This window comes from Sinocyclocheilus grahami, unplaced genomic scaffold (assembly GCF_001515645.1).
Source record: "Sinocyclocheilus grahami isolate Dianchi unplaced genomic scaffold, SAMN03320097.WGS_v1.1 scaffold707.1, whole genome shotgun sequence".
In the NCBI taxonomy this organism is placed as follows: domain Eukaryota; kingdom Metazoa; phylum Chordata; class Actinopteri; order Cypriniformes; family Cyprinidae; genus Sinocyclocheilus; species Sinocyclocheilus grahami.
In genome coordinates, this window is record NW_015505886.1 from 805,789 (window position 1) to 819,049 (window position 13,261).

At 33.9% G+C, this 13,261-nt stretch overlaps 1 protein-coding gene across 12 annotated transcripts in view; it reads right to left on the reverse strand.

The window, feature by feature from the left end:
- LOC107560004 (leucine-rich repeat and immunoglobulin-like domain-containing nogo receptor-interacting protein 1) overlaps positions 1-13,261 on the reverse strand; it is a 107,776-nt gene that overhangs the window by 86,689 nt on the left and 7,826 nt on the right. For 5 of the 12 annotated variants that reach the window (XR_001605676.1, XM_016244056.1, XM_016244051.1 and 2 more), the window contains 3 exons: positions 12,954-13,056; positions 10,208-10,652; positions 6,809-6,986 (listed from right to left, as the gene is read on the reverse strand). The gene's annotated coding sequence lies outside the window, so the exon portion shown is untranslated. Of the gene's footprint in view, positions 1-408; positions 525-6,808; positions 6,987-10,207; positions 10,653-12,953; positions 13,057-13,261 lie in introns of all 12 variants that reach the window. The other 7 variants (XR_001605678.1, XR_001605677.1, XM_016244052.1 and 4 more) reach the window with 5 other exon arrangements.

Sequence of the window (13,261 nt, forward strand, 5' to 3'; positions counted from 1 at the left end):
ATCAAGCATGTGTGGTTATTTGACGCTCACGTAGTTTGGATATTTAAGAAGATTTTGCTGTGGGGATGTGTAATATGTGAGGTCATACTGAGGTTGTTATGGATTATGTCACAGGCAGTTTATGGGGCTTTTTGCCCTTTTAGGTTACTATTAATATTCAAAAGGGCATTTTAAAAAAAATATTAATTTATGAAATGACTGTCGTGAACAGATGTCGGGGATTTTAACCTGCGACGAGTTACTCTATTTAATTAACATTGAGTTGGAAAATTGCTCTTGAACCGTGAGCTCAGTGGTGATTAATGGAGGGTGATTTTTTCCAGATGGAGGATTTAGTTGAGACATAGATCAGTCTGAGAGGTGGTTTCTAATGTAACCCTGAATCAGTCATACTCAGCAGATACTCACGCTGTAATGTTAGCACGGTAAAGCGTGAGTTAATAGAGCGTTACAGGAGGCAGCTTAAGCTCATTGCTCCTGGAAGCCATCCAGTGCTCCTCCACACCAAATCAATGCACACACACCTGAGCAAAATACAAAACGGTTTATAAATTAATAATACTAACATCAGTTGGAAATATAAATGTCTTTACGATACATACAGTGGGGAAAAAAAGTATTTAGTCAGCCACCAATTGTGCAAGTTCTCCCACTTAAAAAGATGAGAGAGGCCTGTAATTTTCATCATAGGTATACCTCAACTATGAGAGACAAAATGAGAAAAAAAAATCCAGAAAATCATATTGTAGGATTTTTAAAGAATTAATTGGTAAATTCCTCGGTAAAATAAGTATTTGGTCACCTACAAACAAGCAAGATTTCTGGCTCTCATAGACCTGTAACTTCTTCTTTAAGAGGCTCCTCTGTCCTCCACTCGTTACCTGTATTAATGGCATCTGTTTGAACTTGTTATCAGTATAAAAGACACCTGTCCACAACCTCAAACAGTCACACTCCAAACTCCACCATGGCCAAGACCAAAGAGCTGTCAAAGGACACCAGAAACAAAATTGTAGACCTGCACCAGGCTGGGAAGACTGAATCTGCAATAGGTAAGCAGCTTGGTGTGAAGAAATCAACTGTGGGAGCAATTATTAGAAAATGGAAGACATACAAGACCACTGATAATCTCCCTCGATCTGGGGCTCCACGCAAGATCTCACCCCGTGGGGTCAAAATGATCACAAGGCTCCTCTCTCATCTTTTTAAGTGGGAGAACTTGCACAATTGGTGGCTGACTAAATACTTTTTTTCCCCACTGTATAAAATATGATTATATCTGTCATCGACATTTCCCTTACTTGATTTATTGATTGGAAAGTTTGATTGTCCTTGCAATGCATTCTGCAACTTCTTATGATGATAACACTATCTAGAAAGCTAGATACTTATGTATATCACATAACTTAATGTATTTTACATTGTATTTACTCAAAATCAGGGGGGAGAGAGTGTTATTTTAGTGTCATTGGGATACTATTATAGTTTGTATCAATATTTTGAATATTAATATAATTGTTTTTGTCATTTTATATATATATATATAATATTTAATTTTAATATAATTTATTATATTTGTTTTTAAACAAAACGAGGCATTTCATAAAACAGGATAACAGCCTAAAATCCCCCAAAAAATCCCATCTATACAAGCGGCTCACTAGGATCTGGAACAGCGTCTGTCTTTGCTCAGGCTGTTAATGAGCTGAATTCAATCACCTCTTTCTGATTGCAGGGGGCTGGAGGTAAGACAGGAAGACGTGCGACAGCATTTCTTATTCCTACCAGAAACTCCACAACCATTTCATTACCAAAGCACTTCAAAGGCAATCAGCTCTGACGGCAGAGATTTCAAAGGTGCGCTCACCCAAGGATACGCTCGCTTCTGTAGAGCTTCATGCAAAACACTAGCCAGAAAACAAAAATACGTGAAAAACAATAGAAGAGCTAAACATGACGTCAGGATAGAAACAGCATTAAAATAAACATGATTTTACTTGTGTCATACTTTGTGTTTATGAGTGATATTTAATGGGAATGTTGGTTGGAGCTTAATTTTATCTAATGAGAATTTACTGGATGGTGAAAATGTACAAGGAATGAGGCCGAATCAATCAATTCAGATGGCAATGCAATTTATTCGATTTTAATAAAAGATAACAACATAAAGTAAATAGGGTCAATTTTGATGTCATGTTGACTTTAACTATTCCCATTGCTTTGAGAATCAGTCCCTCATTTATTTGTTTACTCATTTGTTTCTTTGAGTAGTCATTAAATGACTGATTATGTTAAATTTGTCTGTTTCTTTCTCTCTCTCATTAGACCGAAATCCCATATTAATTCAGACAGAGAAAATGGAGCGGGGACATTTTTTTAATCACCAAGGTAATTAAAATAATGCAGTTCAAAAAGTGTGTGAGGGAGTGAGAGAGAGAAGAAGAGATGACAAGATTGTGTTCATAGATTGTCATGTTTATATGATTTTCATGAGTGCATTAGTTTGAATATTGTGCATTAGTAGTGAAATATAATTGTGAGGCAATTACGACGAATCAAATTACTTTCGTTTCAGAAAAGACGTCAATCATTAAGGTACTTTATGTGGGTGTTTGCGTCATAATGCTAAAAATGGAAAAATAATTTTCCTAATAAGTACTTAATGAGTATTTTTGCCTGGATTTTCAGTAAAAAAACCAAACAAATAATTAATTAATAAATATATAATAAATACTGTATATAATTTATTTGTTTGTTTTTTTTACAGAAAAACAAGGCAAAAATACTCAAGTACTTATTTTTTTATAATATTAATATTTAATTTGTTAAATTTATTCATTTAATTAATAACGTAATGAATAATACAATACATTTTAATATTTAATTCATATATTAATATTGATATTTTATATGTTAATATATTAATGCATTATTAACTGCATTAATTCATTACTTGTAAAATCCGAAGATACATTTACTATGTTTTTCAAGCATCAATCTAGCAAAACTAAGAGAGGTTTAATCTTAAAAAGAGAAAAAACAAAGCTATATTGGATACAGTTGAGACTTAATAGAACAGTTCACCCAAAATGAATTATTTTATTGCACAAGTCAAATTGATCTCTTTTATAATAATCGTATGGTACTTCTGCATCCTTTTTGAAGCTCAAAAGCGGCAGTCTACATTTGCATTTGCATTCACTTCTCTATAGGTGTTCCACAGTTAACACAAACAAATATATAATAAAATAAAATAATAAAAAATCATTTTTATTTCAACTTTTCCTTTAATATGCTATTTCTTATATAACGGATTCTTATTTTAAGGATATTTGACTTGAAAGCAAGCTGAAGATACTGATTAAGAAAATGCTTTTAGAGTCCATAATTTAATGACTCATCCTTATTGAACTCCATAAACCCTTTTTCGACTCCACACAATGTCCTCTGTCTCCTTTAAAAGCTTTTATTGTGACTGACTGCTGTCATTGTCCTCTCCGGCATGAATAACAGCAGTGCTCTGTTCGTACGCCTCTGGATCAGAGAATCGGCCGTTCACACACACCGTTCTCACCCCAATTTAGCTGCAAATTAAATGTCAGAATCTGGCACGGAATTCTGATCAGGAAATGCTCGGATGAGAGCAATTTGTCTTTGATAAAAGGTGGCGAACAGACTTTTCCTTTTTCATTAAATGCGTTAAAAGAACAGATGTACGAGAGATGGATTCTATCTGTCAGGGGTTTGACGGTTATCAACCCAAAGCAACACCATCCAGAACAATCAGATATGCTGTGAGGAGAGCACAGAACATTGAACATGACACAGATGGATCTGGGAATATAAGGTCACGCTCTCTCCGCGTCGCTCTGTCTGTCTCTTTTGCTCTTTGGTACGTGATAATCTATCCTGATCTTCATGTCGGGTTGGAGGCAGAGCTGAGAGTGACGGCCTGAAGCCTGATGTGCGTCAAACATCACAGGCTCCTCTGTAGACACCTTTATAGACGACCGGTGGATTCCAAACAGGCTTCCGAACCAAAGCCCTACAGGAGGAAGGTCACGTGTGAGGCATTGTTGGCTGGGAAGTACCTTAACCATCTTCAACAATGAGATCCTGGAAAAATCCACTTCATGTTCCCCCGGGAAGCCACCTTTCTATGCCAAAAGAAAGATTAGTCTTCCTCTATGAAGCTGCCAGAGGCTGCGAGGCATGCTTTCTGTGGAGTGCTGGTGTCCACCTGGAGCTTCTTCAGTTCATCAAGAGCAATGCCTTCTGTGTCAACACATCCTCTGGGTAAATGAAAACCTCATCCATCTTTAGCGAATGTGCGTAAAATGGACAATGAGAAACATATGAGAGCAGGACTATGAATTTTCATGGCTACGAAATTCACACGATACTAATTTTTTTGCCACTTTTTAGGTAGAAAAGTAGAGAAATGGGATCAGGAAGTGGCAATAGATCGATTCAAACCCCTGTTGGCCATATGCACGCCAAGGCTCATTGTGTTGGAGCTGAAAATTGACCAATAGCTGAGAGAGATGTAGTGTATGGTGGCTATGGTCCTGCCACTACACTCTAAAAAATGCTGGGTTGTTTCAACCCAATGTTGGGTCAAATATGGACTAACCCAACTGCTGGGTTAAATTTTGGTTACATTTTTAAATTAGCTTTGTAACCCAACAGTTGGGTTAGTCCATATTTGACCCAACATTGGGTTGAAACAACCCAGCATTTTTTAGAGTGTAGGATGCGGTTCCAACAGAAAAAAGCTTTTAACCAAAGTTACAGGCAAAGACAGTCAAGAGGAATTATGCAAATCACCAAATTACTGTTGAATTCAATTTGTACGCAACAATTCCCAAACTAGTGGAAAATATCGCTCCACCACTGTAATCCAATTACCTGATGCGGCATTTTAAAATTCTGAAAGTGAGCTCGATTGAATATGTGTTATGACGCTCTTCACCATCATTACTGATGCCATGACAAGAATGATTCAATAATTAAAATAACTTAGTTTAATTACAATGGTTAAATTAATTAAATTGAAATAATTAAAATAAAATAATTATTCAAATAAAAATACTTTAAAACTGTTTAAAAAAAAAAATAAAATAAAATAAAACATTAAATATTAAAAGAGTAAATAATTAAATTAAACAAAATAAGTAGAAAATTAAAAATAAAATTGAAAAATAAACTGAAAATTTACTAAAAAAATTAATAAAAATACACGAATTATGTTACTATTTGTAAATACAGAATATTAAAAAAGTAAACTAAATTACAAGCTAATTACAAGCATAAAACCCCCAAAAATGTTCATTTATAAAAATAAAATAGTTAATGATTAAATAAAAAATAACTAAATAAGTAGTCCAATTACGAACATAAAAAACATATATATATATATATATATATATATATATATATATATATATATATATATATATATATATATATATATATTAAAGTAAATAACAAAAAATTCAAATAAGCATCCAAAAAAAAAAAATTGAACACTAAAAAAGTCTGAAAATAAAAAAATTGCAAAATAATACATATTAAATCTTAAAGTATTAAAAGCATAACATTGAAAATTATATTTAATAAATAAAAATTAATGCATTTAATGCATGTTTACTGCATTGTTGGTGATTGGTGAACGTTGAAATAATACTGTGAATTTGCACTCAGACTCATGTTAGGTTGCTCCATGCAGAACCTGATGTGGTAAATAAAAACAAAAATAGCCGAATGAATCGATGAACAGATGCTTTAGTGCATAATGAGTCTTTGCAGCACCATTAGCACCAACTAGCGGAACCGCCCCCAAAGTCATCAAACTCCAGCACCAAAAAACTCTGCTGAGCTCACAACAAAATCAGGAAACGAGCACATGTCCCAATCGGTCTTACCTCCAGCCTGATCAATCACTAATACAGCCCCAAAGAACTCTGGGAATCTGGACGTATCAAGATTTCACTCAGGTAATATTTCATAAATGAAGTAACTTCCCAGCAGCAGACGTGATTAGACAGAGTGTCTACGAGGACAGGAAACGCTCCTGTTTCTGATCACATGACACTGGCCACAGTAATCGGTCATTGTTTAATCAAAAGAAGACATGTGGCCAGTAGCTATATCCTCATCTAAAATACGATATGCTATGAAAACGTCATAGTGATGCATCTTATACCTACTGAACAAGGGATAAACAAGGCTCATTAATATACAAAGACCAGCTAAAATATCCCCAAAGTGCTTCTGCCACACATTAACGTTTCTTTCATTCCCTCAGGACCTTTTTTAGCTTCATATCTGGAGGGTAGAGAAGTGGAAACTGCTATTCCGCCCATGACGCCTAATCACATTTCTCTCTTATTAGTTTCCAAGCGCACCGAGAGAAATTAAGGCTGAAGTGACCGAATCTAATAAATATTGATGTTCCTTACAATCAGAGCATTCTCTACCTGTCTCTCTCTCTCTCTCCCGTTTGCTTCTTTAGATGTGTCGGCTGTACCCACAATGCCCCTCCCTTCCCGCTCTTTAAATGATCCGCCTGTCCTGTGGAAACAGAGGAGGCAGAGAAACTGGCTGCTATCCGAACATACCAGCATTTCTCTGGACTAAATATAGACGTTGCACGCTTTGATGTCTGAAATATTAATGGATATCTCGCGCAAACGCGCTCCAAATAAAATCAAAGCTGCTTCATTCGATGCCAAGCCAGTGCGCACCTGCCCAAAAGCGCAAACTGAAGGGAAAAAACCTCCAAGAAGAGTGCAAAAACACCTCTTACCGGATGTTTAACGACAGTCGTCCTAATGTGTGTCTGTATCCACAGGGGCGGAATTATATCCAGAATGCTCCGGACTCACAAAACGCACGCTTGATGAAGAGCTTGCAGACACATCCGTGATCCACCTGCTTCCAACACGCATGAACACACAAGACACACACTCGAGCAGAGGGCGTACCTACAGTCAGCCGACGGAGAGGTAGAGTGAGAGACGGAGAGAGAGAGAGCGTTAGGATGGCACAAGGTGGAGGGAGGCAGTGGAGTGTGGGAAACCGAGAGAGAGATAGAGAGAGAGACAAAGATGCACCAATCACATTTGTTCTCTTCATTGCCATCACAGTAGCTGTTTTCTGATGGAACAAACTGTCCCATGGGAAGGAAAATTACAAATGAGATCTCTGGAATATCTCAGTGGTTTCAAGAGATTGAATGGGGGAATCCTTATTTTCTTCATCCATATTTTTGATATAGTTTCCCATTGAATACATCAAGAACAAGATGATTTTGTTAGATTTATGCTTATGTTTGAAGGTTGGCTTTATCTGTTTCAAATCTGCAGAGCAGCTAGAGGTGCAGCACGATGGAAAAACTCATTTAGTCAGGCTGTTTTCCTTTAGACGTTACATCAGTGGGATTCCATACCACAATCAATTACAGAATATACTTCCTATTATTCAAGTATGATTTTAGCAGTTATACTTCTTCGTAATCAACCATGTTGACACTGATGTCAATACTATACTATATTTGTTATCATTTTATTATTTCAGTGTATTATATAATGTATGTGCTATTGTTTAAGCTTTTTGCCTGTATTTTATTATTTGTTGTTATTATTATTATTACTATTTTCATTTCTGGCTAATAACAGCAGGGACTACATACTGTATGAAAATTAGCCTTTTGGCTTACTTGGGTATGTTTACATTTATTTAAATGTTGATTAATGTACCGTTCCTTTTGAAATAAATACATAAAATAAATATTAAATGCTAATAGATTAAAAAAAGAAAAAAAGTTAATTCAAGATATATTTTCTGAAAAGAGGTCTTTTTATTTTAAATAATGCAAAAGCACCATAAAAATATCTATAAAAAGGATAAAAAACAGTATAACATAACACGAAATAGTCCATTTGTGCACTAAACATGAGTTTTTAGCTGAAAAATTTGTTTTCAAAGAATATAGCTGTGTTTTTTGCATCAAATATCACTATTTTTCTATGAAAATGTGTTTAAGAATGTAAATTAATTTTAATACATTAAATTATTTGCATACAATAATTGTATATATTAAAATGGAATGTAATCAAGTTATATCAATTATTACTTATTAAATTATCATAATACATTTTGAGTCTCTCATGCTCACCAAGGCTGCATTATTTGATTAAAAATACAGTAAAAATGTGAAATAGTTAAAAAATAACTTATCCATTATAATAATTTAAAATAAACGTTTTGTACTGTAATTATATTTTCAAATGTAATTTATTCCTGTGATGCAAACCTGAATTCTCAGCATTGCTTCGGTGTTCGGTGTCACTGATAATATGCAGATTTTTCTTATTATCATCAATGTTGAAAACAGCTGCCTGATATTTTTGCGGAAAACTTATTTTTTTTCAGGATTCTTTGATGTATACAAAGTTCAATAGAACAGCATTTATTTCAAATAGAAATCTATAAAACCTTATTAAAACATATTTTTACTGTCACTTTTGATCAGTTTAGTGCATCCTTGCTGAATGAAAGCATTCATTTATTTTTGTTTCCAAAAAAATTTATAGTGTTTTAAGCATGTTTATGTTTGGAAAACAAGACAAAAATAATGATTACGCAATGATTTTTCCAGTGTTTGTGTTTGTCCCTCAATCATTGCTCTACACACATATGACAGTGATGGATCCTCTATGTTCCTGTGCAATATGTTCGCTGAGGACTCAACAGCTGGAGTCTGATAGAGAGAGAATGAGGGGACAGTGTTTATGATGCTGTGGAGTAGACCAGAAACAGAAAAAAAAGAGAGAGAGACAGAGATGGGATTGTGGAGAAGAAGAGAGAAGAGGATACTGTAGAACAGAAAGCTCAGGATCAAAGCCCAGGATCAGTGTGACTTTCGAAAGTTTCTTCACAGGAGATAAAAGCCTGCAGGAGAATCTTCAGATATCCTCGTTCAGCACAGGCAACAAAGGTTCTTGTTTGTTTGCTCAGATTCTTTGTCTCGGGCTGAAACTGATCATGGATTGAACTGGATTGACTTTTTATGTAAATTGACCCTTCGCTAAGCCCCGCTTTAAAAACATTACTGACCAATCCGACCATGGCAACTGTTGCCGGCCACAGTTTTCTCACAAGCTTTTGATCTTTTCTAATGTAAGTCTATGGAGGTCTATGTGTTTGTGTGTGATTGTTTAAAGTGCAATTTATTAACTTCACTCAATTTTATGAGTTTTAATTGTTAAAGTTAATTTAAAATTTGTAAATGATAAAAATGTGCTAAAATGTGCATTGAAAATCAGCACATTTTTCATGAGTTTTTGAGCACGTGTACAAAAAAAATAGCTGAAAATATCAAATTTTTAAGTCTGTTGTCAGTAAGATTTTTTTATTATCATAATTTTTGAAGTTAATACTTTTACTCAGCAAGGATGCATTCAACTGACCAAAAGTGATACTAAAACATTTATAATGTTATAAAATATTCATTTCAAATAAATGCTGTTCTTTCTATACATCTAAGTATCCTGAAAAAACACTAAAAACCCTACAGTTTGCACAAAAAAAAAGGTTTTCAACATTAATATTAATAAGAAATATTTCTTGAACAGCATATCAGAATGATTTCTGAAGGATCATGTGACACTGAAGACTGGAGTAATGATGCTGAAAATTCAGCTACATTTTAAATAAATTTAATTATATTATAATTATATTACTATAATATAATATATTATAATGATATGACGTTAATAATTTAATTAAGATAAAATACATTTCAATTGTAATAATATTTAACAATATCACTGTTTTTACTGCATTTTTGATCAAATAAATGCAGCCTTGGTGTGCAAAATATACATTTGACAGACATTAAACACTGATATGCTTTATTTTTATTTCAATGCTTATTATTTGGTTTGAAAATACCAAAATAATAATCATATGAAAATAATAAATAACTGAAACTGCAATGCAAAGTGAAAAAAGGACAGCTAATCAAAGCATATTTGATGTTTAATATACAGCAGTGGTGCACGATTTTGAACCAATGAGATTTTGTTATGGGCGGAGCTACCTTACATGACTGAGCAAAAACAGAATCTAAACAAACTAAAACGTTCATCTTTGGACAAAAAAAATTCAAAATGGAAGAGATGGAATTGTTGACAAATTTTACCTGGACGAATGTCTTCGTATCTGGTCTTCTGATCGGTCCAAACATTCAGATACAATATTCAGATCCTGTCAAACATATGACGGGTTACTGGAGGTCTTGACTGGCAGGTGGAGGGAAAGTTTCTAGAGAAGCAAGAGGGAGAGAACGACTAGAGGAGTGCAACAGAGAGAGGGAGAGAATTGCTCCCAGCAAATCGTATAAAGCCATGAATAATTTACCACCTCCTCCAGCAAACCCTGATCTTTGTGTCCGTTGACTCAGGAGACCGAGGCTTTATTGGAATGAAAGCTTTCTGTGTCCTAATTTAGCATTTGCTGCCGTATCCCAGAGTGAGAGAGACGCCTCAGTGTTGCACGGATCCCAGACGCAGAATGCCTGACCTTAGAGAGACTTGTGAAACGCGGCTCCCGCGAGGAACCTGGCTGGCTGTGAAACGTGTGTGTGCCTGTTTGGAACAAGCGGGAGAATTGATGTGAACCGAGCGCTGAAATGCTTTAACCCCTCTGAAGATGGCTGGTACATAACAGAGCGATATCATTTTCTTTGAACCCCTGATGGTCCTGCGATGGCTAAATAACTCACTTCACCGGACAGCAGATGGGGGACTAGCTGGAATAGGAGTTCATTTAAAGTGAACATTCCTTCCTCCTTTTGTGGCGTCCCACCATCAATCTATGCCATTTCAATCCAATACCATTACACCAAATGTCTTGTAATGATATTGAAAAAGTAATGCTGCCCTGTCCATTTTGTTTATGACGGATAAATGACTTGACAGGCCATATTCTATGCTTGCTTGCACTTTTTATCCCCCTTGTTTGGCTTTTTGCCATATGCAAAGGACAGAAAATGGGATTGGAAATAACTTTCTGGAATCGTTGGAATCGAACCATGATCATCTACATGAGCACCAAGATCTATCTGCACTAACTAAAATATTATTAAAAAAAAAATCAAAATCAAAATTGTGACAAACAAACAAACATAAATAAAAGAGGAATGAAAAAAATATTTATTATTGTAATATAAAAATGTGTTTATATAAATAATGAATATATTTAATGCATTTAATATACATATTTATTATTTTCAGATAAATATGATTAAAATGTTTACTATAAATATTTCATATTTTCATATTTATTTCATATTTGAACAACTTTAAAATAGATAAAATGGGTGGGGGGGGGATAAAAATACATTTAAAATAGATATTTAAAATGTTCAGATTAATACATAAAAAATAAGAATATATGAATAACTGAACTGTGTATTTATTTAATATAAATATTTTATATTTTAATACAAATATTTATTTCATATTCAAATATGAATAAGTATAAATAAATATAGTTATAGAACAACAACGACAGACAGACAGACAGATAGATAGATAGGAAAATGAACTATAGAATGAATGATAGATAGAAAAAACAATGAATGTTAGAACAAATAAGATGCAAAAATATAATATTAATAAAGACAGATGAAGAATAAAAATAAATAAAAATAAGAATTTATTAATGAATAAAATGTGCGTTTCTTTGCTATAACTATTTAATGTTTTAATATTTATTTCATATTTGAATAAATTTACATTTTTATTTATTTATATTAAATTATATAAAATGTATATTTAATATTTTGAGATAAATAAATAAAAATAAATAAAAATATGAATTTATGAATGACTAAACTGTGTATTTATTTACTATAAATATTTAATATTTTAATATAAATATTTATTTCATATTCAAATAGGAACTTGCAAATGTTCTGAAATGTGGTTTCAAATGCTCAGTGTGGGCATTCAGAGTTTGGATCCGGTTTGTGTTGCACTTTAAAATTTAATAGGCATTTGAAAATGTACATATTTCTTTATTTAGATATATTAAATAAATATTCCTATTAACTATATTAAAGTATTAAATGTTTATATTAAATACAAATTTAAATTTATTACGTTTATTTATTTTTATTCATTAATGTGCAGCAGGAAGTCAAGTGATGCTGAGCATTCTGGGAATTGGTCTGCATAATGATGTATAAAAAAAAGAAAAATAAATAAATAGTAAGAAATCATTTTAAAGTTAATAATTTTTACTCTGCATGTACACAGCAAGCCCTGTGTAGGAATCGGGAATCGGAGCACAGCTTGTGACAGTTGACCATCGAGTTCCTCCAAACGGACCTCGGAAAACTCCTCGACTCTCGCCGTCCTGAACTTTGACCCTTGTGGTTTAATAATGCTTTTAATAGAGGCTTTCCTCTCTGACCTCTGCATATTTTCCAGGCTCATTATACAGTCATTCAAGCTAATTATCATCAGGGGGCTCATTATCTCCCAGTTTTGGCACGGAGCTCAACGCACACGGCACTAGAGCAGGAGCTGTCAGAGGCCTGCTTTTCTGCTGAACAATTTTAAAGCCAAATCATTCACAGAAGAGGCTGACTTTATTACATGATGAATAAATGAATAGTTCTGTGGAGCAGAACCCTGCTTTAAAAAGAATGAACAGTTTGGCACTTCCTTAATGCTTGTGCAATTCCATAACGCAACAATCACGTCTCCGTAAATGCATTTTCTGCTATACAATCACGTCTTATTTCAGAGGAAACGAAGATATGTGGGAAACTCAAACGCAGCTGCCACAACCTGAACTTTCACTATATTCTCTGCTGTACGTACTGTACATTCACAGCATTTAGAAGATGCATACTGATAAAATGATAGGTAGAATGATACCTGAACTTTAGGGGAGTGCTGAAGACAAATGTGCGGAGACTGCAGTGAGGCTGTGGTAGATGACGAGTGCTGAAAATTTGTCTTGTATTCCAGGACTAGAACACTAGAACAGAAGTAGGAAGCAGGTTAATTAGGACTGTGAACCATTGAGAACTCAACTGAAAACTTCATGTAGATTCTAGCGCTGTCAAACGATTAATCGCGATTAATCTCATCCAAAATAAAAGTTTTTATTTACATAATATTTCTGTGTGTACTGTGTATATTTATTATGTATAAATAAATACACACACATACAGTATATATTT